Source organism: Cryptomeria japonica, chromosome 1 (genome assembly GCF_030272615.1).
Source record: "Cryptomeria japonica chromosome 1, Sugi_1.0, whole genome shotgun sequence".
In the NCBI taxonomy this organism is placed as follows: Eukaryota; Viridiplantae; Streptophyta; class Pinopsida; order Cupressales; family Cupressaceae; genus Cryptomeria; species Cryptomeria japonica.
Genome location: NC_081405.1, coordinates 299,466,603 through 299,490,967, shown reverse-complemented (window position 1 = coordinate 299,490,967; position 24,365 = coordinate 299,466,603).

Here is a 24,365-nt window from a genome sequence, read left to right as displayed (position 1 = left end):
GAGAGAACATTGGACCTTAGGATTTCACATAATTGGGGAGATCGGTTTCTCTACTCTACGTCAACTGCAAGTAGGATGTATGGGACCCCATTGAAACCTCATGTGTTTCCCAAGAATGTACCTATACGATTTTAATATCTAGAAGCCATATGGAAACTAAATGAGATGGATCATCTTTCTCATAGAAACCACATAATCCCTCATTTTTCTCTACATAATGTAGGTTGGTATATTTAATAGTTGGAAATAAGGATGGTTTGGATTGTACTTTTCTCAAAGCCATACATGATGAGATAGGAGGAGCAGAGAAATTATGATCCAAAAGGGTTTGTTAAGTCCTTAGGACTTGGTAGCATACACAAGAACTTGGATGACAAAGACATCATCAAAAATTGTACCACCATTGAGAAGGTATATGAGAGAAGAAAAAGATGGAATATGGTTCAACGAACATAAGCAATCAAAAGAGAAAGGGAACGAAAAATCCTATGATTTTTTCAAGATGAACCAAACTACTCTGTGAAGATTGAGAAGTTGTTGCTCAGTGCTCAAGCCCTGGTAGATAGAGAGATGATCATGAAGGATAAGAAACATTTTGTTTTGGAGGAACCTCCTAACAAGAAAGTGAAAACTGAAGAGCAACCTATAGACGAAAAGGGCATAAAAATTATAGATGTTGAAGAAAATAAGAGTACTTTAAAGGTAGCACAAGAGGATAAAATCACACCACTGGTTGACTATCCATCTACACCTCCATCTCCAACAGAGGCCCTAGGAATTTAAATATTGAAGATGATCCACTCAGGATGTTAGGGCTCTTGCTTGTAATAAATTCATAAGTGATGATGAATTTGTGAAGACGCAAGTGTTTCTGGGTTTTATTGTTACAAGGAGGAGGGAGGAGTACCAAACAAGGTGTGAGGATGAGAAGAAGAAGAGGCCACCTTCTGAGTGGAATAAAATAAGTGAAGAGGTAATTAAAGAGTTTAATTTCAATATTAAAAACATCACTCCTGAGCAAGGAAATCAAATGGTCAAGGATGCATGAGTCTTATGACTGCCAAGGTGGGACATTGCACTACTTTGGCATTCCATACTGCAAGCAAGGAGAAAAAATAATCTATCATTTAGAAGAGGAGGTAGAGAAGAACTTGTCAAGGTCAATATTTCGCCCCAATTTTGGATTGTGGTTAGTATGGAATTTGTCACCAAGCACTAACAAGCTTGATTATTTTCAAAAACATTGATCAATTCAGGGGAAGTGCACTAATCAAAAGAGAGGTAGACACCTCAACCCCTAAAGTAACATATTTAATGGTGAACACTTCTTTATTCACCAAAGAAGTGACTAATAAATTGTATACCAATTTTGAGGATTTGAAGGAGAAGCATATGTAGCTAGTAGTAGAAAATAAAAATAAAAATTCTCATAAAATTTGAAATATTAGAAGTAGGTGCAATCTCGGTTGCCAAAGTTCCTGCAATTCAGGCACTTGTTTTTGGGGATAGAGATTCTTTGATGTCTGAGATCAAATAATTGAAAAGAGAATTAGATAATAACAAAGCATCAAGGAAATAATTCACAATGGAGACAATAATAGGTTTGTTAATCATAGACTATCAAGGATAAGCTACAAACGTGATGATGCATATAAATAATAGTGTGACCTAGTAGGTGCAACGATAAAATATGATGAGGATATGTAGAATTTGACCCTATCAAGGAACATTGGCTCAATAAAAAAGAAATTTTGATTGATATGATTAAGAGTTTAAAGAATGACAAAGATAAGCCACCAGAGCTAGGAGAAATTTTTGATAATATCAGGATTCTTGAGGAGGTGGTGTTAGCCTCCATGAAGTTGAAGATGCAATTGAAGCAAAAGATGAAGATAATAGAGAAGATGGAATGCAAGGTATTGTCCAACATTAAGGATGATCAAGGAAGTCCAAAGTCTTTGGACCAATGGAAGTCAAAGATGAATTCACTGTTGTCAAGGGTAGTGACCATGGTTTATGAAGATAATGAATTGAAAGTTGAGAAGTTGAATCAACTGCTAGAGGAACTCTATGCTTTTGAGGTAATATGTGATAACTATTAGAAGGATTCAAGAGAAGTCCTTGATTCAAAATATAACATAAATCTTGATAAGTTGAAGAAGATGTTGGACTACTCATGACCAGATGATGTTATGTTTTCCAAGTGGGATGAAAAATATGGAGAATATTGACTTCAAACCCACAAGTAAATAATACTATTTTTAGAAACAACTAGTACTCTCATATAGACACTACTCTACCTAAGCTCTCGACTAGTTTGCATATTTTATAGTCCATAAATTATCCATGAAACTAACTCTTTTAGAAAAATTACTTAATATCCTAGGAGAGGTAATGTTTTTTATTAGCTCCAATACCAATAAGCACTGTTATGGGATTCCCATATCTAGCATACATGTGGTCTTGATCAATGTGATATGGTACTCTTCTTGTTGGTTATCCACTACAACATGAATCCTCTACTAGAATGTCACATGTTGAATTATCAAAGGGTTTATCTATTATTGTCGTTCTTGAGTCTTTTTCAGACACTGGTTAGCATAATGTTCACCTCCACAAGTGTAACACCCCCTGGAAGTCCCATATTCTTTGTTCCTATGTTATTTGCCTTACTATCATTTTTGGAGTAATTGTAGCCTTTTCTATCTCCTTTGGAATCCTATCAAATAGCCTTGAATCCCTTACCACTCTTATTATTTAAATCATACCTATCTCCTCTCTTCTTGAAAGGTTGGGAGAATAATACCAAATGATCTTTTTCCAATTTCTCTCTCTAATGGCATCATCCTTTTTGATCTTTTTATCTTTTCTAACTACCTTCTCATACGATTCCTCAATTTTGGTTGGTACAAGAACATCCACTGACCTTCCTATTCGGTTATTGAGATCCATGATGAACTTTCTCATCCGATAATTGTATATGTCTAAAATTGGGGTGTATACTTAAGTAGTTGGGTAAAGTTCTCCCAATATTAATTTACAGAGAGCTCCTCTTATCTAATATCATGTAAATCTATTAATTTTTTCTTCAAAAAGAGTTGAGGCAACTATCTCAGCCTAAAAACTTCTACAAACCGATCCTATGCTACATCAGTAGACCTTAGGTCTAACTCAACCCTCTTGTTTTCCCACTAGTCAACAACTTCTCATGTCAATTGATAAGCTCCCCATACAACTTTCATGTTCTTAGTATAGTCACAAATCTCAAAATACTTTTCCATTTTGGTCAACCAAGCTTTGGCAATGTCTCCTAACACTAAACCATTATGCTTAGGTGGCTTGACCTTTTTGATGTTGGTGGTAATTATGCTAGACACACGTTCTATTTTTCTAGTTTGTGAATGGGATTGTCCCCCCTATATTCACTCTAGGTAGTATTCTCTTGTTTACCATAATTGTCTTTGTACTAAGACTCTTGCTTCATCTCTCTTTTCATTTTCACCCTCTACCTACTGCTCTAGGTTTTGGATCTTGCTCTAGGTATCTTGCATCATGAGAAGAAGTTGATCTAGTTTAGTCATCAGGGAATCTAGTGAACCAGATCCTTTGCACTATCTTGCACATTGGTCATCCTATTCATTACTTTAGGCACCTATTAATTTAAACATTTGTTTAATTTCATGAAGCTAAAAAAATCATATATTGCTATAATTGATGCACACAATACTACACAAGAAGTTTCATATATATTTATTGATCACTTCCAAAAAGTTATTACATTTACATCATTATTTACAGCCAAACAACTCTATTTAAGAGTTGATGTCACTTTATATGATGGGCTCTTCATGCCCTTCAAATTCTGAAAAAGGAACTAGCATGAAATATGGGGTGGGTACACGGTGTTCCTTTGGGTCAACTAACTCGATTTTATGTACATAAGAGCTCTTAGGTTTTAATTCAAGTTTGGGTTTCTTCTTAGATAATATGGATGGCCTAGCAACTCATCTTCCTGAAGCTTCCCATGGTTGTCTCTCTCTCTATATTCATTTGAGTGCTTCCGCTAAACTTTTTCATATTGGAAGGTAAATAGCTATAGGAAAAGTCATGCTTTAAGTTGGTTGTTCTAGAAAGTTAAACATAGACTAGGTTGTGAGCCCTTTTTCATTTGGTTGTTCATATCCACATCCTGGCATCACCAAAATGCTTTATTTTAGGTTCTATCCTAAATTTTCTTTGGTGGCGAGTACTAGGTTTAGTGTCGAACCTAGTAGCTCTGATACCATATGTAATAGAATAGAATACTAAAACCAAAATAACATATAAACTATCATCGTCTCTTGGGGTTGTTCCTGTCTCTCGAGAGGTTGTTGGTGCAGTTCCTTTTCTTGGTTCTGTTACCAGGGTTGATTCTGGCCCTAGCCCTGTTGGTCCTGCTGGAGCTGTGTTGTATGCTGGTCACTCCATGGTTGTTGGGTTTCCAGCGTTAGATTCACTGGAGTGGCAAGATGAGTCTGCTAAAGTTGAAGATGGTTGGATTAAGGTTGAAGGCAAATATTCTAAGTGGTCCTTGCCTTCTTTTGACATGACCCTTCGATCCCACAAGAAGGGTTCCAAAGGGAAATCCTAAGTTAGGGGGGTTGTCTTTATCCCTATGGGCAACTGAAACTTTCTTTGCCTTTTTCTTTGCTGAACAAAAGATGCCACTAAGAGGGGGGTGAATCAGTGGTTTCCAATTTCTTAACCTCTTTATACTAAGAGTGATTACCAGTTATCAATCCTAATGCCAAGTTAACCTACCGGTAACATAAGGAAAGATATCACAATGCAAGCACACACAAATGCACAACACATGACACTGATATATACTAAGAAAACCCAAGATGGGAAAAACCTCAGTGAGAAATGTTGCTGGAGTCTACTGCTCCAATCTAGCCTCACAATGAAACATTGGTTACAACATTTAGGGAACCAACCCAAGGATCACCGCCCCTGCTTTAGGGCACCAACCCAAGGAGCACCAACCCTTGCATTAAGCTCCAACACAGTGATTACAATATCATATATTAAAACAAAAGTAATATCCTTGTTACAAATGAACTTTGTAACTCTCACACATGTCTCTATCAGTTCTCTGCTCACCTTCTCTCTAATGCAACCTTACCAGTTCAGCCTCTTCTTCTTCTCTGCCAGTACTCTGCTTCTTCTCTGCCTGTACTCTACTTCTTCTCTACCAATACTCTTCTCTTTTCTAGTTTTGATCTCTTCTCTTCTCAACCTCTATTGTATCTTATCTTCTCTGACACTCTCGCCAGTTCTCTTACTGCCACCTTCTTACCGGTTCTAACACTACCAATTTACACCACTGCAACTCATTTTGCAGTTTACCAGTTTCTCTGACCTTGTCAGTTAAGCCTTTGCTAAACCCTCTCACCGGTTGCACCTCCAACACACAGTCTATATGATCTTCAATGAATTCTCTGACTGGTTGGCTCTCTACTGCACTTTCACACTTTTATCTCCAATATCTAGCCTACAGCATCATCAATCCCTTCGGTATTGAATCGACATATTTATACCTGATTTTTCCCGCCATGACCGACATTCAAACTTTTGGCATGCTAGGTTTCCTTCATCGACCTCTAGGCAAACTAAATCCAATCAAATCTCTTTCTAGAGATCGACCACCTGCAACAGATCAATCAAACTCCACCAATCTCATTGCATCCAGAACACATTTGTCATTGTTGGTAAACATGACAACCTGCACTTGTCAAACTCCATGAAGAAATCATGTAGATAGCTTCACCTACCCCAATCAACACATGGACAAATTACATCGATCATGATGCCAACAAATCCGATCTCTAAGCTCATATATGTCTCAAGCCACACCCTTCTGCTCACGACCCATGATTCGTGCTATCGACATTAATTTTGACCACTCACTACCTACCTCACCAACAATGCACGGTCCATTTGTTTGATACTTGGACTCCACATGGAATTTCTATCAACATCCACCTCTACTGAGTCTAGTGATTCAATTCAGACAAGATCACCGACCAACCATACGACCCGGTTCATCTATCAGTTCACAAATCTTGTCGGTTATACCCTAACCGGTCTGCCTTCAAACTTGTACTTTGCTTATGGTGGATCACCTTTACCGATCCTCACACTTGCCAAACCAACTCATGCACATCTTCATCAAATGGGAGCCTTTCACTTTTGCACCTATGCTTGCTCACTGGTGGACATGCTTACCGGTAACCACCTTGATGACACCATGTCATCAATCTTCAACGGTCTCCATCTTCAATCTGGCTACACTCTCTGTCTATAACTACTTCAACTTTATCTTCTTCATCAATAGACTGGTTCTCTTGTCAACTAGTTTGTCAAAGTGACAAACCTATCCTTCCTTCTTTGTGCTCGCAACTCATCATGTCTATCTGGCTGATCTGGTGCATATCTCTGATCTCATTTACCTGAGGCAACTTAGTGTTTCACCGGTTCATCTAGTGTGATCCTTCAATCACCTGCCTTCTACTCTTCTATCTTATCCCAGAGGACTATGATGCATTCCATTCAAAATAGGAGATAAACTCCACTTACCAGTGGGAGTTGATCCTTGTCATTTGCATTCTGCTTCTGTCTTTGCACAGATGTGCCTTAGTTGACCCTGAGCATATACATCTTTAATTAGGCACATGTGATCCAGTTGGGCACACTCTCTGTGAGTCTTCTCATCATCTAGTGATTGCATCTTTATCTGGTGGGAGTCCTATTGTTTCTCATCCAAACATCCAAAAGCATATCGGTTGGCACTTCTTCATTAGCTCACCCTGCTTGCTCACTTGTCGATTGGCAACAATGCACTGCCAACATATCACTTACCGGTTGTTATCCAAGACCAGCATCTAGTCCTTATGTCTTCAACACAATCCAACACTAACTTGTGTACCGGTGACTCCAATGATCATTATGCTAGATGACATCAATGACAACACTGCTCATCAATCTCCCATACCGGTTTCCATCTTATACCGGTTGACATCAATGGTAACACAATGCCAACATTCTCTTTATTTCTCTTTGTCTGTTATGGTATGCCTACAGTTGGTTCATGGTGTGGTTTTACTTTTCAGGCAGCTTTTCTTTTTGGGGTCTCTACCCTTTCTTTGTTTTGTTTTGTCTTGGTTTTGTTCCATTTTGTAAACCTGATTAAATATCTCATGTTGTGGGTTGCAGGAGCCCGTTTTAAAACTTGTTTTGTACAGGGTTTCAGGTCCCTTCAAAACCTATTTTTACTTAATCAAAAACATGTAAACTATCATCGTATTTTTTATAAATTGTCAACATTGAAGTGATTTTTTTTCTAAAAACATAAAAAAAGGATGGATATGTAATTTTCATCTAACAATATTTAACATGCACTTACATGTATGAATTACAATGCATAAACAAATCAAGAAATTCTCTATTTAATACAACACATCAATAAAAGTACAAGAGAAGTTTAGAAATCAATATTCCTTTTTGTTTTTTTTATAATTTTCAAAATATATCTAGAGAGAAATTATCATCAAGGTAATTTACCACCCAACCATAGACCTCGTGATCGCTTGTACATCTTTCTACTAAAAGTGGCCCTGCCCTTCACAAGTGTTTAAGTAGTTTGATAGGTCTAATATCATCTAACCCTATTTTTTTGACCCTACACAACTCTAGTCGGTCACACACCATAGGAACCTCCTATTTAGTATGACCTTTCACTATGTAGTGCATCTAGACCATGTGAACTGATAGACACTCACTTAACAGAATGCCACCTTGGCCAAAGGTTTTCATAATTGCAAACACGATTTAATGTGTAGTCAATGTTCACGACTCTACTTGGCTAGAACCAATATATAGGGTTTAGTCTTACTAACCATTAAGGTTGTCTCTTATGTTAATTACATACTGACATAAAACTAGGGACCTACTAGACTATAAGTTTGAATATCTCTCTATGCCTTTCTACGTGCACAATTTGTTGTGATGTGGTTATGGTCATCTACCATTCACAATAATATCATATTACTTAAAATTGATTATTTGTTGTTATGTACTGCTAGCTACACACTCATGAACATGAGCTTGCATACCTACTTCCTCATGATTATGAGTATGAGTCTTCAGACAAGAACTTCACAACTATTATCTTTACTTGTAAGGATTGTACCATGAATCACAATACGAGGGAACATATACTTGTTTAGAATAGACATGGAAATATTGTGTTAGAACTCTCTTTTGTATATAAGAAATAAATTATGAATCTTGTTAAGTTTATGCTTAGTTCTAACATTTGTTTGCATTTTTAGGTATGTCTCTAATTTATTTCTTAGGCTACTAATGAGCCCTCAACTGTACATTTAGCATAAAAGATGATATCACATAATTACTGTGATAAAACTTCCTTCCTCATGAGGAATTCCAAATATATAATGTACTCAAGCAACATTTTAGGAAATAAAAATTGATTAATCATATTAATTTACTTCTACTAATGCTCTCTATCATTTATCAAGGAGATCAACAAGGTGCGATATCCTGCAACTATGGCCTTTATATTTTAACCTTTATCCTATGAGATCATGTATCTATATAAATATGTGTGTGCGCGCTATCATTATTATGTGGCCCACATATACATATAAATATACATATGTATATATAGACTCGTTATTTATATATACATAATCATTTATGTTTTATATTAAATTTAAATTAGAATAAAAAAGGTCCATACTAATCTATTTGATCACTTCTTAACCTTGAACATAACCATAAGAAAGATTGAGTCAATGACATGAGTTCACAATAGGGATGGAACCCAAACAACTCAACCAATAGTCTAGAGTTGACCATAATAGGTACCTAGTCACAACTTCACCAACTTTGGTTTTAATAAAATAAGACATGACCAAAACTTACGATATTTGGGGATACAAATGGCAATATGACCCATCATTTTCTTACCTCGCATACCTAATTATACTTTCCCTCCCTTCTTGAAGGACAATTCATTTCTTGCAACCACAAAGTCATAACAATGTAGTTAGCCCAAAATATCATCATTAGTTCTAACATGTATAAACATGATTAAATAGCTCGATAAATATTAATTATTTATCAAACAAAATCACACATATGCATTCCGAAGCACTGTTCAAAAATATTAATTAGCATCACGTATAGGTGCATTAAAAAGCATAGCAAAGTATCAATGAACAAGAGGGATGTAACATATTATTCCCCTTGCAAATCATCATCCTTGATGATTTGAAGTATCTACATTAATCATCAAAATGAAATATTGTTTATCCAAACATTTTGAAAATAGTTCAACTGTTGAAAATATTAAACAAGTGAGGAAATTCTAGGTGAATTCCATCATAATCCTCCCAAGTTGCATTATCATCAAAGTATTGTTCCCACTGGACCTTACACTATTTGACTTCTCTATTACATTAGTCAAGATTCGCTGATTTTCCAAACTTAATGGCACTTTTTTTAGGTTTATCTCATAAGAGTACTTACTCTCCCACCTCAAATTGCCTCAGTGTTCATTTTGCATTTGTATAGATTTTATGTTGATCGTTAGCTTTTGCTAACCTGTTTCTGATCAACTTGACTTGCTTTTCCATTTTTTAGAACATTTCATGATTGAGGGTTATCCTATATTCCATCTTATCTTAGGTGATAAGGGTCCTACACCTCCTATATAATGCTTCAAATAGCCATCTTTATGGATGACTTATAGGAATAAGTATACATAAATTTAACCGAGGGTAGGTAATCTTCCCATTTGTACTATTGGTCCATGCAGTACATTCTCAAAAGGTCTTCCAGAACTTGATTGACCCTTTCTATCTGACCATATATTTCTAGATGATAAGATGAACTAAAGTTCAATTGAGTACCTAAGGCTGCAAATTGGATATGCCAAAATCTAGATGTCATTTTAGCATCCCTATCAAATATTATCTTTTATGGTACCCCATGTAGTTTAAATATTTCTTAAATAAATTTATGGGCTATAATGGGTGCTCTATCAGTTAAGTTTCTAAGTGTAAAATGAGGTACCTTAGTAAGCCTATCAACCACTACTTGTATATCATTATTCTTGTTTCTAGACATAAGAAATCCTTCAACGAAGTCCATACTAATTATCTACCACTTCCATTTTGGCACAGTGTTAGGTTGTAACAAATATATTAGATGTCAGTGTTCTTCCTTCACCCTCTAACATTTGAATCAAATGGCTACAAACCTTATGGCATCCTTTTTCATACCCTTCAAAAAATATAGGGGTTTTATCTTTGCTAGGAGTATAGTAGCTCTTGGGTGTACTAAGTATAGTGCAAAGTGCACCTCTCCATACTAGACTTCTTAACTCAGGAGATTCTGGCACATGCTCTCTCTCTCTCTCTCTCTCTCTCTCTCTCTCTCTCTCTCTCTCTCTCTCTCTCTCTCTCTCTCTCTCTCTCTCTCTCTCTCTCTCTCTCTCTCTCTCACACACACACACACACACACACACACACACACTATTTCCCTCCCTCCCTCCTCTCTCCCTCTCTCAAGCATTCTCTCTCTCAAGTCATTGGCTCTCCTTTCCTCACTAACCCACTCTCCCTCTCCTTATCCTATAAATCCTCCCACTAAATCATTTAATTAATGCACACTTGATTAATTCATTTAAGTTAATCAACCCCCATTACCATTTTCCCTATTATTAAATTCCACATCACCCTCAATCCTAGCCCTTGAATTTGTTTACATGGATCAAGATCTAAACGTGTCATCATGTGACAAGTGTCCCTACTCTCCTCTTTCTCAAACATGTGTGAACATGAAATGTCACTTCATAGCCACCTACCTCTTATGCGTCATAGGCATGACACTTTCACAAGCCACCATATCTCTTACACATGTCATAGACATGTCTCTTTCATGCTCTTCCCAATGTGTTCTCACACATGTGAGTACACTTAGCCCTTACACCCCACTTTTCCTTGCAACACTTGTCACAAGGCTAATCCTCCAAATCGAGGACCACACTCCCATTCAATCTTATCCATCCATTTATCTTTTAATCTTGGCCATTGATTTTACTCATGAAAAATATATAAACTGAGGCCCCTTCTCTCATTTTGATCATCTACCTTCATCATATCCATATGTTGTCCATTTTTATATCCAATCTATCTTCATCTTAACATCACACTACTAGTTTGAGAAATCATATTCCTCCCAGCAACAATCCCCAAAAGAGAAAATCAAGTAGACATGGGTGCATCTACTTCCACTCAATCCCAGGAGTTATGAGGTAATATGCTTAGGTTTAGATTTGATTTTCATGTTTAGACACATAGCTAAATGTTTATTTTCATCATTGTCTGTGTGTGTGTGTGTGTGTGTGTGTGTGTTTGTGTTGTCTCTCTATATATCTCTTTGTCTCATTCTCTCACATATTTGTCCCTCATTCTATCTCTCCCACCCTACTCTCTCTCTAGTTTTTATCTCTCTCTCTCAATTCTATCCCTCTTTTTCTCCCTTCCACCCTCTCTATCTAACTCTCTCATGTCTCCTCCTATCTTCCCATCACAACCTCCCTCCTCTCTCTCTCTCTCTCTCTCTAGTCTTTCCCTCTTGCTCTCTCCCTCCCCCCTCCCTCTCTCTCATTCTCTCTTTTTCAAGTCTCTACCTCTCTTTCCATCCATCCTTCTCTCTCTATGAATTTGTTTCCCTCCCTTCCACCCTCTCTCTTTAACTCTCTCATGTATCCCCTATCTTTCCATCACAACCTCTCTCTCTCTCTCTCTCTCTCTCTCTCTCTCTCTCTCTCTCTCTCTCTCTCTCTCTCTCTCTCTCTCTCCTTTCTCTAACTTGGGCTCTCTCTCTCCTTCTCACTCATTACCTCTTTCTCCTAGTTCTCCCCCTCATTCCATCCCTCATACCCTACTCTCCCACTTTTCCTCTATCTCTCTTTATCTCTATCTACTTGTCTCTCTTTCTAACTCTTTCATGTCTACCCCTCTCTTTCTATTGAAACCTCCCTCCTCTCTCACTTGGGATCTCTCTCTCATTTCTCCACCTCTAATTCCTTCTCTCTCTCTCTCTCTCTCTCTCTCTCTCTCTCTCTCTCTCTCTCTCTCTCTCTCTCTCTCTCTCTCTCTCTCTCTCTCTCTCTCTCTCTCTCTCTCTCTCATTTGATCCCTCCCACCTTCTCCTTGGTCTCCCCTTCCTCTCTCTCTAATTTCTCCCCCCCCTCTCTCTCTCTCTTGGTTCTCCCCTCATTGTATCCCTCACACCCTTCTCTCTCAATTCTCCTTTTTCTATCCATGTCTCTATCTACCTCTCCCTCTCTAACCATTGCAACCTCCCTCCTCTCTCACTTGCGCTCTCTCTTTTTCTCAATTCTCAACCTCTCATTTCATCCCTCTCACCATCTCTCTCTCTCTCTCTCTCTCTCTCTCTCTCTCTCTCTCTCTCTCTCTCTCTCTCTCTCTCTCTCTCTCACACACACACACACACACAATTACCTTTCAAACAAATACATATAAAATACAATCATCATACAATGTTATTATAACAATTACCTTTCAAACAAATACATATAAAATAAGCACAAGTTTGAGAAGTTAAACTATGATGCACATGAAATTTTCTTAAACATGAAGAATTTAAAACATACACAACTCAAAATGAAAGTCAAATTTCATTCAAAGACACATTACACAAAGTGAACTCCAAACTTACTTAAAATACAAATGACACAAAAAGATAATGTCAAAATTGCCTATAAAAAACATAGACATAGAAACAAAACACATGGACTTTCCTCAAACATGACAAAGCATACACCACAAAAAGTAAATATCAAAATTAACTTCCAAAACACAATTCATATAAAAATTAATTTCAAAGTTACAACATATTTCACACAAATAAAAAGTGAATGCATGCCATAGTTTAACCACACACTAAATAAATATGCATGTTTTTTTAAACACATGGAGATTATTCAAACATGCCAAATATAAAATGTTTCACAAAAGAATACTTCACACACACACACAAAGTAAACACTTAACTTCAACAATGTCAAAGTACAAACACACTTTACACTAAAGTTCAAGTTCATACAACATAAATGATTGCCAAAGTTAATACACTCTTCACACAAAGTGAATGTTGAAGTATAAACATACGCACACATGTCAACATTGAAACATATTTCAAATTATGTTTGTTCATTTCACACATAGTTTGTTTGAAAACACACTTCATACATATACAAAGTAAATGCTAAAGATTAAATATACCCAAATTTAGTTCAAACATACCAAACTAAAAACACAATTTGAAAAAGTTTCACAAAAAGTTACTTCAACAACACAAAAAGGAAACATTTACGTTAAAACATGTCAAAGTATAGATACAAAAAATGTGTTCATGCCAAAGTTCAAACATACAACATAAGTGAAACCAATTTTTTTAATATTCTTAATGTTAGGGGAACATAAAAAATCAAACTTACAGAAAAAAGGCTGAAGTACAAATGCAACTAAGTAGTTGTCAAAGTTAAAACACATTTCACATACAATTTGTTTGTTTAACACATAATTTTCTCAAACATGCTCTTCACATATATACAAAATAAATGTCGAAGTTATAATATTGACTTAAGTGAATGAAAGTTCAAAGACTTTTATGCAACATTATTTCATTTCACACAACTTTTTCAAACATACAATTCACTTATATCTTGTTTAAAATTAAATTAAAAATGCAATAAAATAAAAATCAACACAAAAACATTAAGCTGGAAAAAATGACCATGGCTAATGATCATTCCCTGTAGTCTTGAGGAGGGGGGCAATTCAACCCCTCCCAAATATATTTTTTTCCATTAAACAATGCATCCACCTACATATCAATGGACAAATAAGTTTACTAATTTTAGTAATTGATTCGAAAGTGCAACAGTAAAATTGAAGTTTGCTCTACACTAACATGAGCTATTTCTGTAGAGAATTATTACACCATAGTCAGAGATTTTTAAAATTGAGTTGAGGAATTAGTTTGCACTATCCTCTTTAGATTTTTGCTTCTTTTCTCCTCCTCTTTGTCATCATTGTTGCCTTGAAAATCACCAGCCACAAAAAAGGATGAATATAAAATAACAACATAACTTTTTTGAAAACAATCTACAATAAAAATAGAAAAAAAACACAAAACAAATATATCAAAGTAGAACTCACGGAGAAAATAAAAATAGAGGAGGCATGGCCATGCCAAATAGAATGACAGAAAAAAGGAAAAAAAACATAGAGTGAAGAAGCCAACAAAATAGAATATGATGTAAACACAATTTTCTAAACATTCATTAAGTTGAAGTGAATCTGACTTCGACAATCAAACTATTAAAAACAATATAAGTGCAACCAAGTTGACTTCAAAACAAAGAACCAAAATGAAAATAATAAAAGTTTCCATTCATATAACTCCTTACCAACTGCTTTTCCATGTCATGAAGCCTCTTTAAGGTTTCAGACTATAGAAACAGGGTTTCTCCTAACTTTCAACCATGTGGATGAGTAATGCTCTTAATTTTGTTGACAAGGGATGACAATAGAAAAGTCACTTATCTGATATATGAGATTCTTTTGTCCTCTACTTTCTCAAGCTTTCAAAAAACATGTACAAAAAGGATCTCTTTTTTCATTTCCTATTTCAATTTGGATATAAATTAATTATTTTTCAATTGGGATTTTCGGTAAGAAAAAGTTCAAAATTTTGTGTATGGTATTCTATAAAAACACTAATATGCAATTATTATTTGGGTTCAAATCACTATACAATCTTATCCTCTACCATTCAAAGCAAGCCCATACTAGATGTCTCCTATAATATAACACATCTTATTGCTTAATTCAAATGAGTACAATCTACCTATGACATTTGGAGTCTTGGTTGTATTGTTCTAGAGATGACTTCTATAAGCTAGTTACCCAAGTTCCAAAAAGACATCCACTGTAATTATGTATTCGATTCAAACACATAAGGTCATTGCAAAATGCTTGCCAATACAATTGGCATTATTTCTAGTTGTGATCATTGGATCATTTGATTTGGGTCTGTGAATTTTGAGAATTGTTGGCACAAGTGAACTTTTTAGTCATTCAAGGTAAGATAATTGTATATGATAACTCACAAACAATGCTATTACTGCAATGCCATATTTTTCTCTTAGGAACAACTAAGACTCAATGATTTCTATTATTCATCCTTTTTATTTGATAGAGCTATATATAATGGTAAATCATGAATGTCACGTAGTTTACCTTGTCACTTATTCAAGAACATGGTACAATTTAGCACATTTGTACTTCCTACTACTTTTTTTTGATTGTGATTAGATTTCAAATTTACAACAATTTAGTTAATAGTTTGTGTGTTGATTTTATTTATTATGGAAGGATGCCTCATGCTGATTTTTAGGTTTTAAATTTTTTAATTTCTAGTAGTTTAGGCAAGGCATGTGAACTATTTGACAACATACCTCAAAAGAATGTCATGATTGTAGACATATACTACTTAACTCAAATTGTCAATATATTAGTAAACAATTGGTTTCATAAATACAACTACATGTCTTTGTATGCATAAGTATATATGAATTATGTTACATGTTTATTTATCATTTTTTAATAATAGTATGAAATCAATAGATCTAGTCATTTACATATATATTTGCATGCAATTTTTTTACATAAATTTTAATAATTTTGAGCACCTACTTTTCAAATTTATACAAATGTAAGGGGATATACATGTTTGTATAAATTTGGAGTTCACTTCTCCATCCAACACTTCAAAAATTAATGGAGGGACTTGGTGTCTTGAGATCAAATTTGAATCCTTGATGCTGAATCATAATTTTGAAATGCAAAAATTTAATACTTTTGTTTATTTTCTTTCACCAACTCCAAAAACGCAAGCAACATGCTTAGTAGCAATTTGATGTGTTTTGTAAGTCATAAAATTCATTTGGCCCAATTGTGAAGTGTTCGAATGTGAATTCAATTAGGACTTTGCTTCCATACGTGTCCTACAAGTTATCTTCAATTAGGACTTTGCTCCTGTATGTGTCATACATGTAGTTGTGTGAGTCGTACTTACTATATTTAGTAAGTTATCTCCAACTAGGACTCTGCAACTCAGTTGTGTTGACTTAGTAAATTATTAAGTGATTCATAGGAGAATCAAGTTGGACTCTATATGTGTCAACCTTGTAGATGATTGAGAGCCACATATAGGCTTAGTCAATAATATGACTATAGTGGTGGCATTCGAAGAGTTAGAGGTGGAAAATTTGAGAGCTTAATTATTGCATTAAGTTTCTCAAATTTGTATATATATAGAGTAGCTCTTCCTCCTTTGAAAATAAGGCCTAAATGGCTTTGAGATTGTTGTAACTCTGTAATTCCTGAGAATCAATACGAAAGACAAAATTTGCCCGTGGTTTTTTACTAGTATATTTTTACTAGGTTTTTCCATATAAATCTGTGTGTTATGTGCTATTGTTCTTCTTTGCAAATTTTCTGCACTTGTTATTTTTCTCATAATTGGTATTAGAGCATAGGTTATTTGTGTAAAAGTTGTTTGTTTTTGGAAGTGAGCAATGGATGGAAATAGTGTTACCAGATTTGAGGTACATAAGTTTGATGGTTTGAATCTTGCTCTATGGAAGCTTAAGATTCAAGCTTTGTTGGTGAAGGATGGATGTGACAGAGCTCGTAAAGGAGTATCATCAAAACCTACAAATATGAGCAAAGGAGATTGGAATACCATGGATAGAGTGGCTAGAGAAACAATCCAGTTATCTCTAGCAGATTCAGTTCTGTTCAATGTTGCAGAGGAAAAATTTGCTCATGACGTGTGGAATAAGCTTGCAAAGCTGTATGAGATGAAGTCATTAGCAAACAAAATTCTTCTAAGGAGACAGTTGTATAATTTGAGGATGCATGACAATTCATCTATCACAGATCATCTGAATGATTTCCACACACTCACAAGTAAATTGGCTTCAGTGGGTGTGAAAAATGATGAAGAAGATAAGGCAGCAATATTACTTTGCTCCTTGCCAGATAGTTGGGATCAGTTGATTATGGCTCTCAGTAATTCTGCACCGAGTGGGAAGTTGGTCTTTCAGGATGCAGTGGCTTCTTTAATCTCTGAATATTCAAGGTGGAATACATCTCATGGATCTTCTTCCAATGAAGCCCTTGTTGCAAGAGGCAGAACTCAGGAAAGAGCAAATACTAAGAGTGGACAAACCAGGTTCAAATCAAAGGGGCAAAAAAGGGTGAAATGTTGGAACTGTGGCAAGAATGGACATGTCAAGAAGGATTGCAGGCTACCAAAGGAAACCAAGGAGAATCCTAGTACACCTGCATCTAAGGAAAACACTATTGAAGTTTAGACACCATTGGAAGATGGCGATGTATTAACTGCTAATTTGAGAAGTTCTTTACTTCATGTTTGGATTCTTGATTCTAGTGCTTCCTTTCATATGAAACCACACAGAGACTGGTTTACTTCTTATTGGTCTTGTGATGGTGGTATGGCCTACATGGGAAATGGCAACCCATGTGAATTTGTTGGTGAAGGGGAGGTAAGAATCAAGATTTTTTATGGAGTAGTTAGAACTATTCAACACGTTAGGCATGTACCTAGTTTAAAAAAAGAATTACTTTCACTTGGAGTGTTTGATAAACAAGGTTATAGATTCACTAGTGAAAATAGTTGTCTCAAGGTAACAAAGGGAGTTTTGGTTGTGCTAAAGGGAGAGACGGTTGGAAATCTCTATAGGTTAGTTGGACAAACTAACATTGGAGAGGTTGTTGTGGTATTTGATGTAGAGATGGACTCATTATCAACCTGGCATCAAAGGCTAGGCCATATGAGTGAATGAGGTCTCAAGGTACTGCTAGATAGATATCTTCTCCCGGGTGCAAAATCTAAAGATTTAAGTTTTTGTAAACATTGTTTGTTTGGAAAATAGAATAGACTGATTTTTTCTAGAAATACTACCAGAAGCAAAGATATATTAAATCTAATTCAAATACTTGGGAAGCTCCTGTAACATATATTGGAGGTTCATCATATTTTATTTCATTTATAGATGATTATTCCCGTAAGGTGTGGATTTATCTTCTCAAGAAGAAATAGGAAGTGTTTTCCTATTTTAAGAGGTTTAGAGCTCTGGTAGAGAATCAGAAGGGTAAGACAATAAAATATCTAAGAACTGATAATGGAGGTGAGTTTTGTTCAGCAAAATTTAATCAATTTGCAATGAGCATAGAATTCCAAGGTAGTTGACAGTTGCTAGGACACCACAACAAAATGGTGTTGTTGAATGCATGAACCGTACAATCATGGAGTGAGCCAGATGTATGTTGAGTACTGCTGGTTTGGAGCAGAAATTTTGGGGTGAGACTATAGATACAACTTGTTTTCTGATCAATAGATCTCCCACTACTACTCCTGATAATAGAATTCTAGAAGAAATATGGAAAGGTAAACCAGTTGATTACTCATTCCTTCGTATTTTTGGTTGCAATGCTTATGTAAATATTCCTAAAGAGAATAGAAATAAGTTAGACAAGAAGTCCGCAAAATGTATTTTTCTTGGCTATGTAGAAGGTACAAAGGGGTACAAATTGTGGGATACTGCTGCCCACAAGATTATTGTTAGTCGAGATGTGTATTTTAATGAAAATTCAATGCAAAGAGGTAAAGAACAACAAGGTGTGGAAGTTATTCAAGTAAAGGTTAAAAAATGTGATGATCATCTAGATGTACTTGATGAAGAACAACTAGATGCAAACCAACTAAATGAAGATCAACCAGAACAACAACAACTAGTTGAGCCATAGGGTGAATCATCACCTATTTAAGAAGATCCAGTAAAGTAATCAAACCACTTGTAAGGTATTCTCTTACTTGTACTGCTTATGTATTACTTACCAATGTTGGTGAACCTAGTTCATATTAGGAGGCTTGTGAAGCTGAATGTGCAAGCAATTGGAGAGTTGCTATGGAAGAGGAGATGGAAGCTCTGTATAAGAAAAAAAACATGGGAGCTTGTGCCATTGCCTAAGGGGAGAAAAGCTATTGGGAACAAGTGGGTTTTCATGTTGAAGAGAGATTTAAATGATAATTTGGAGAGATATAAAGCTCGGTTGGGCCAAAGGGTATGCACAGAAATATGGTATTGATTTTGATGAAATTTTTTCACCTGTTGTATGGTTAAGTACTGTTAGAGTTGTTTTAGCTCTTGTTTCTAGTCTTGATTTGGAGTTAGAACAGTTAGATGTAGAAACAACCTTCCTGCATGGTGATCTCTCTGAGGAGATTTATATGCAACATCCAGAAGGTTTTGAGGAAAGAGGCAATGAGAATCTTGTTTGTAGGCTGAGAAAATCATTGTATCATTTGAAACAGGTGCCATGGTGTTGGTACAAGTGGTTTGATTCCTTCATGTTGATTTTGGGTTTTAGTAGATGTGAGGCTGATCATTGTGCCTATTTTCAAAGGTATGATGATGGTAGTTTTATTATTCTACTATTGCATGTTGATGATATGTTGGTAGTAGGTCCCAGCATGTATAAAAACATCCTTTTCGAAACTCAGCTTGCTAGGGAGTTTGAGATGAAGGACTTAGGCAGTGCAAATCAGATTCTTGGAATGAGGATACATAGAGACAAAAATAATAAGAAATTATGGTTTTCACAAAAAACTTATGTAGAGAAGGTTCTGCAGTGCTTCAATATGCAGAAAGCACAACCAGTATGTACTCCATTTCTTGTTCATATTAAATTGTCTTCTGAATAGTGCCCTAGCATAGAAGCAGAGAAGACACAAATGTCTCATGTATCGTACTCATCAGTAGTAGGAAGTCTTACGTTCACCATGGTGTGCACCAGACCATATATTGCACAAGAAGTGGGAGTTGTCAGTAGGTACATGGTGAATCCTGGTATTGATCATTGGACAATTATGAAGTGGATTCTTAGATATTTGAGAGGCACTTCAAATGCTGCTATTTGTTATAGTTCAAGTAGTATTCAATTTAATGGGTATGTGGATGCATATTTTGGTGGAGACAAAGATAAGAGAAATTCTACAACACGTTATGTTTTCTCTTTAGCTGGAAGTGTTGTTAGTTGGGTGTCAAAGTTGCAGGCAATGGTGGCATTGTCTACTACTGAGGCAGAATATATGACAACAACACAAGTTAGCAAGGAGGCGATTTGGCTTCATAGATTTTTGGATGAATTTCAAGTGAAGCAAGATAACATGGTACTGCATTGTGACAATCAAAGTGCTTTACACTTAGCACAAAACTCAGCTTACCATTCCAGAATAAAGCATATTGATATTCAATATCACTTTGTTCGTGAAGTGGTGGAAGGAGGACAAATCTCTTTAGCCAAGATTCACACTGATGTAAACCCTACAGATATTATGACAAAACGTATTAGTAGAGAGAAGTTCATTTGGTGCAGAACTTCTCTTGGTCTGCAAACTATGTGATGATAGGCAACATTGGCAATGGTCTTTCAGTAGAGGAATTATTTAGAGTTTGAAATTTGACTTCAAGTGGGAGAATGTAGGAATGTGAAGTCAATTAGGACTTTGCTTCCATATGTATCCTACAAGTTAGCTTCAATTAGGACTTTGCTCTTGTATGTGTCATACATATAGTTGTGTGAGTTATACTTACTATATTTAGTAGGTTATCTCCAACTAGGACTCTGCAACTTGGTTGTGTTGACTTAGTAAATCATTAAGTGATTCATAGGAGAATCAAGTTTGAGTCTATATGTGTCAACCTTGTAGACGATTGAGAACCACATATAGGCTTAGTCAATAATATGACTATAGTGGTGGCATTCGAAGAGTTAGAGGTGGCAAATTTGAGAACTTAATTATTGCATTAAGTTTCTCAAATTTGTATATATATAGAGTATCTCTTCCTCCTTTGAAAATAAGGCCTAAATGGCTTTGAGATTGTTGTAACTCTGTAATTCCTGACAATCAATACGAAAGACAAAATTTGCTCGTGGTTTTTTACTGGTATATTTTTACTAGGTTTTTCCACGTAAATTTGTGTGTTATGTGCTACTGTTCTTCTTTGCAAATTTTCTGCACTTGTTATTCTTCTCACATGAAGTATTATCTTGATTGAGGAATTTGCAAAAATAAAATCATATATCAATCTCATATTATCATGAAGTATTTGGATGCCTTTCACACATTATATTTATAGGTGTTTGTTGAACAAAGAACTTTGTAGTGTGCATGTTTGTTTTAATCTTCAATATGTGATTGACATGCAAGTGAAAGTGTTTGGATCATTTAAGACATGGTTGTATTTGCCTATCATTTACATTCATGTAAGTCAAAGCCCACACTTCATGGATATTTTCTTCACTTGAGAAGAGTTAAATATTCATAATTGGCTGCACCACATTGAATTAATAAAGGTTCTTTATTTAGATAGACTAATGCATAGTTACTAAAATACTCCATATTCTAGTATAGAAAAATGGACCATGTCCCTATCCTCAGAGTGGCAATTTTTTATGACTACATTTTTCTATAATATAGTCATATCCTTATTCATTTACTCATGAACCCCAGTTTAAAAATTTGAATGGCCTAACCATTCATGTACCATTACCTATACCACGTGTGTCTAAATAAGTATGGATAGATAGCTTTTCATTTTTTATCTCAAAAGAAACTAATTATCTAAAAAAAATTGAAATTGTATGATATAATGATTATTTGTACAAATCAAAATTCATATTTAAAATCAAAACATATATAGATTTATATTATTATACAGCTAACTATTATATAATACTAAAATATTTTTAAATTTTACTTATAATTTCTTATAAATTGAACCTCTTATAAATACAAATGCTAGTTCAGAAATAAAATAATAGAAAAAATATTTCTAATTGCACTTGAAACAATATGCTATCATGCCTTAAAAAAACATAATACAATTAAAAAAGACGCTCCCTTCTTTCACCTATTAAAATGCCAGACGATTTCAGCAGAGACGTTCCGGTGATCTCGAAATGGAGGGGCCAGAGAGGAAGAAAGTAAGCAATGTCTACAAGCAATGGGGAATTTTAAGGAGCTGGTGTCCACCATGACTCAGTTCTTCCGAGACTTCTTCGCCCTTCCCTCATAGCAGCAGTCATCTGCATTGGAGAGAAATCCGCACTTACTTCGCTCAGCCTCTGCACCAACACCCGCTGGTTGTAGGTAAGTCCTCTCTCTCTATCCCTAATTGTGATGGGTATAATGTAAATACCCCAGAACTATGAATTAGGAATACCCCTAATTTCTTTTCACTCTATGCAGAGAGATTGATTATGGACAAGTACAGCACTGGAGATAAATATGCACTTACCCCAAATACCCACAGCCTGATATGACCCTGGGACTGAAGCCATTACTCTGCTCCTCCAAGACCAGGTGGGTGGCCTTCAGATCACTTTCAAGCCTATCCAGGGAGCTTTCCACCTGGAGAAGCCCTTTCCACAAAATTATTTCCTCTCATCCGCAATGTTCATAATCATCCGCGGAGGAATGTTGTCCGACAGAGTGATGGCTCCGGAGTGTTCAGTCGACCCTTCCGATGCCCTATGCTCTGCATTTGCTCTGACGCTTCTGCAGATTAATGTTGTAAGTCCCACATACTGAGGGCCTCCAAAGGATTTCTTAACTTTAATTACTTAAATTTATGTGTTGATTTTTCCTCATTTCTGTTTCATCCGGTTATTAATGAATATATGTTTTTATAAGGGATTTTATAATTTCAAAGAACGTAGAATTATATTTTATGACGTGTAGAATGTCAATCATATTTTATTTTAATGACATGAATATTAACTTGGCTAACAAAGAACAAAAGATTATGTTGAGCATTTGAGATATTCTAGCTCATCTTTGTACTCTGTAGTGATGCTCTGCAATCTAGGATCTCTGTTACCATTTCATTAGTTTTTGAATATTAAATTTATGTTTGGCAGCAATTGATGAAGTTGGTCTCCAATCTTGGATATATTATGCTTGCTTTGTTTACTTGTTCAGTAACTCCTTTCCTTGGGCACCCAGCTAAGTTATCCCCTATCTGCAATGAGGGACATGATTGCTATGCCTTGATCCAGCTGAAGATGTTCCCAGATACTTGCAGAAACGGACAATTTTATCAAATTGTCCTCTATATATTCTCACCTATCTTCCAAATTACCAATTCATTCCTATATCCTTGCAATTATGTAAAACTCGTCCAAACTACCATGACTACCGTAAAACTCGTCCAAACTACCATGACTACCCCTCCCTGATTTCAGGTCATGTGACAAGTGACTTGAAGATGATTATATCCCTTATAGCATTGACTGTGTATGACATTGCCAAGCAGTATTGGTTAAATATTATTTGTGCAATCAAGGTGTTGTAGGCATCTAAGATGATATAAGCGTGGCTGCTGCAATGTCTCTCGAGTCCTCCTCATCTACTAGTTTAATCTCAGTTTTATACACGAGACCCACCTTTTCGTAAGATGACAAATGCTATGTAGATGACGTATTTTTAAGGATGTCATATATATGGGAAATAGACAATACAAATTATTTCTCTATAAATCTTTCAAAAGTTATTTAATCAGTGAATAAACTTTTGAATGGTTTAGAGTGCTTGCCCTAACAGACCATGACACTGTGGCAGGGGTACCCGTTGTCTTGGAAGTTGCTCATAAATATGGTATCAAAGTAATTCTAGATGTTGAAATCAACGTAATTGTTCCATAAGGTTAACGCATATGTTCAAGCTTTTGATTTCTTTGCCTTCACCATGTGAGTTTTACGTATTCAAATAGGCTCACTGATCCATTACAATATTTGTATTTCTTTCCCTTATTTAAATCCTTGCAATTAACTAGAAAAGTCATTATGCACAATGAATTCTTTGTATGAGAGTGGGGACCAAATGTTCTATCATATTTGATCACCTAAATCATTATATTATACATATTTCAGCTCTTTCTATGAATCAGGTTCTTGGCTTGGTTACCCTGGTAGAAAGGAAAGCACTGAGACAGGTTCCTGGTGCAAAGTCGTAGCCTAGAACAGAGGAAATTTGCAGATTACCTTCATGTTTGGGTTAGGGTTTCATGAAATTATCCAGCTGGGAACAAATTACAAAGACAAAATTGC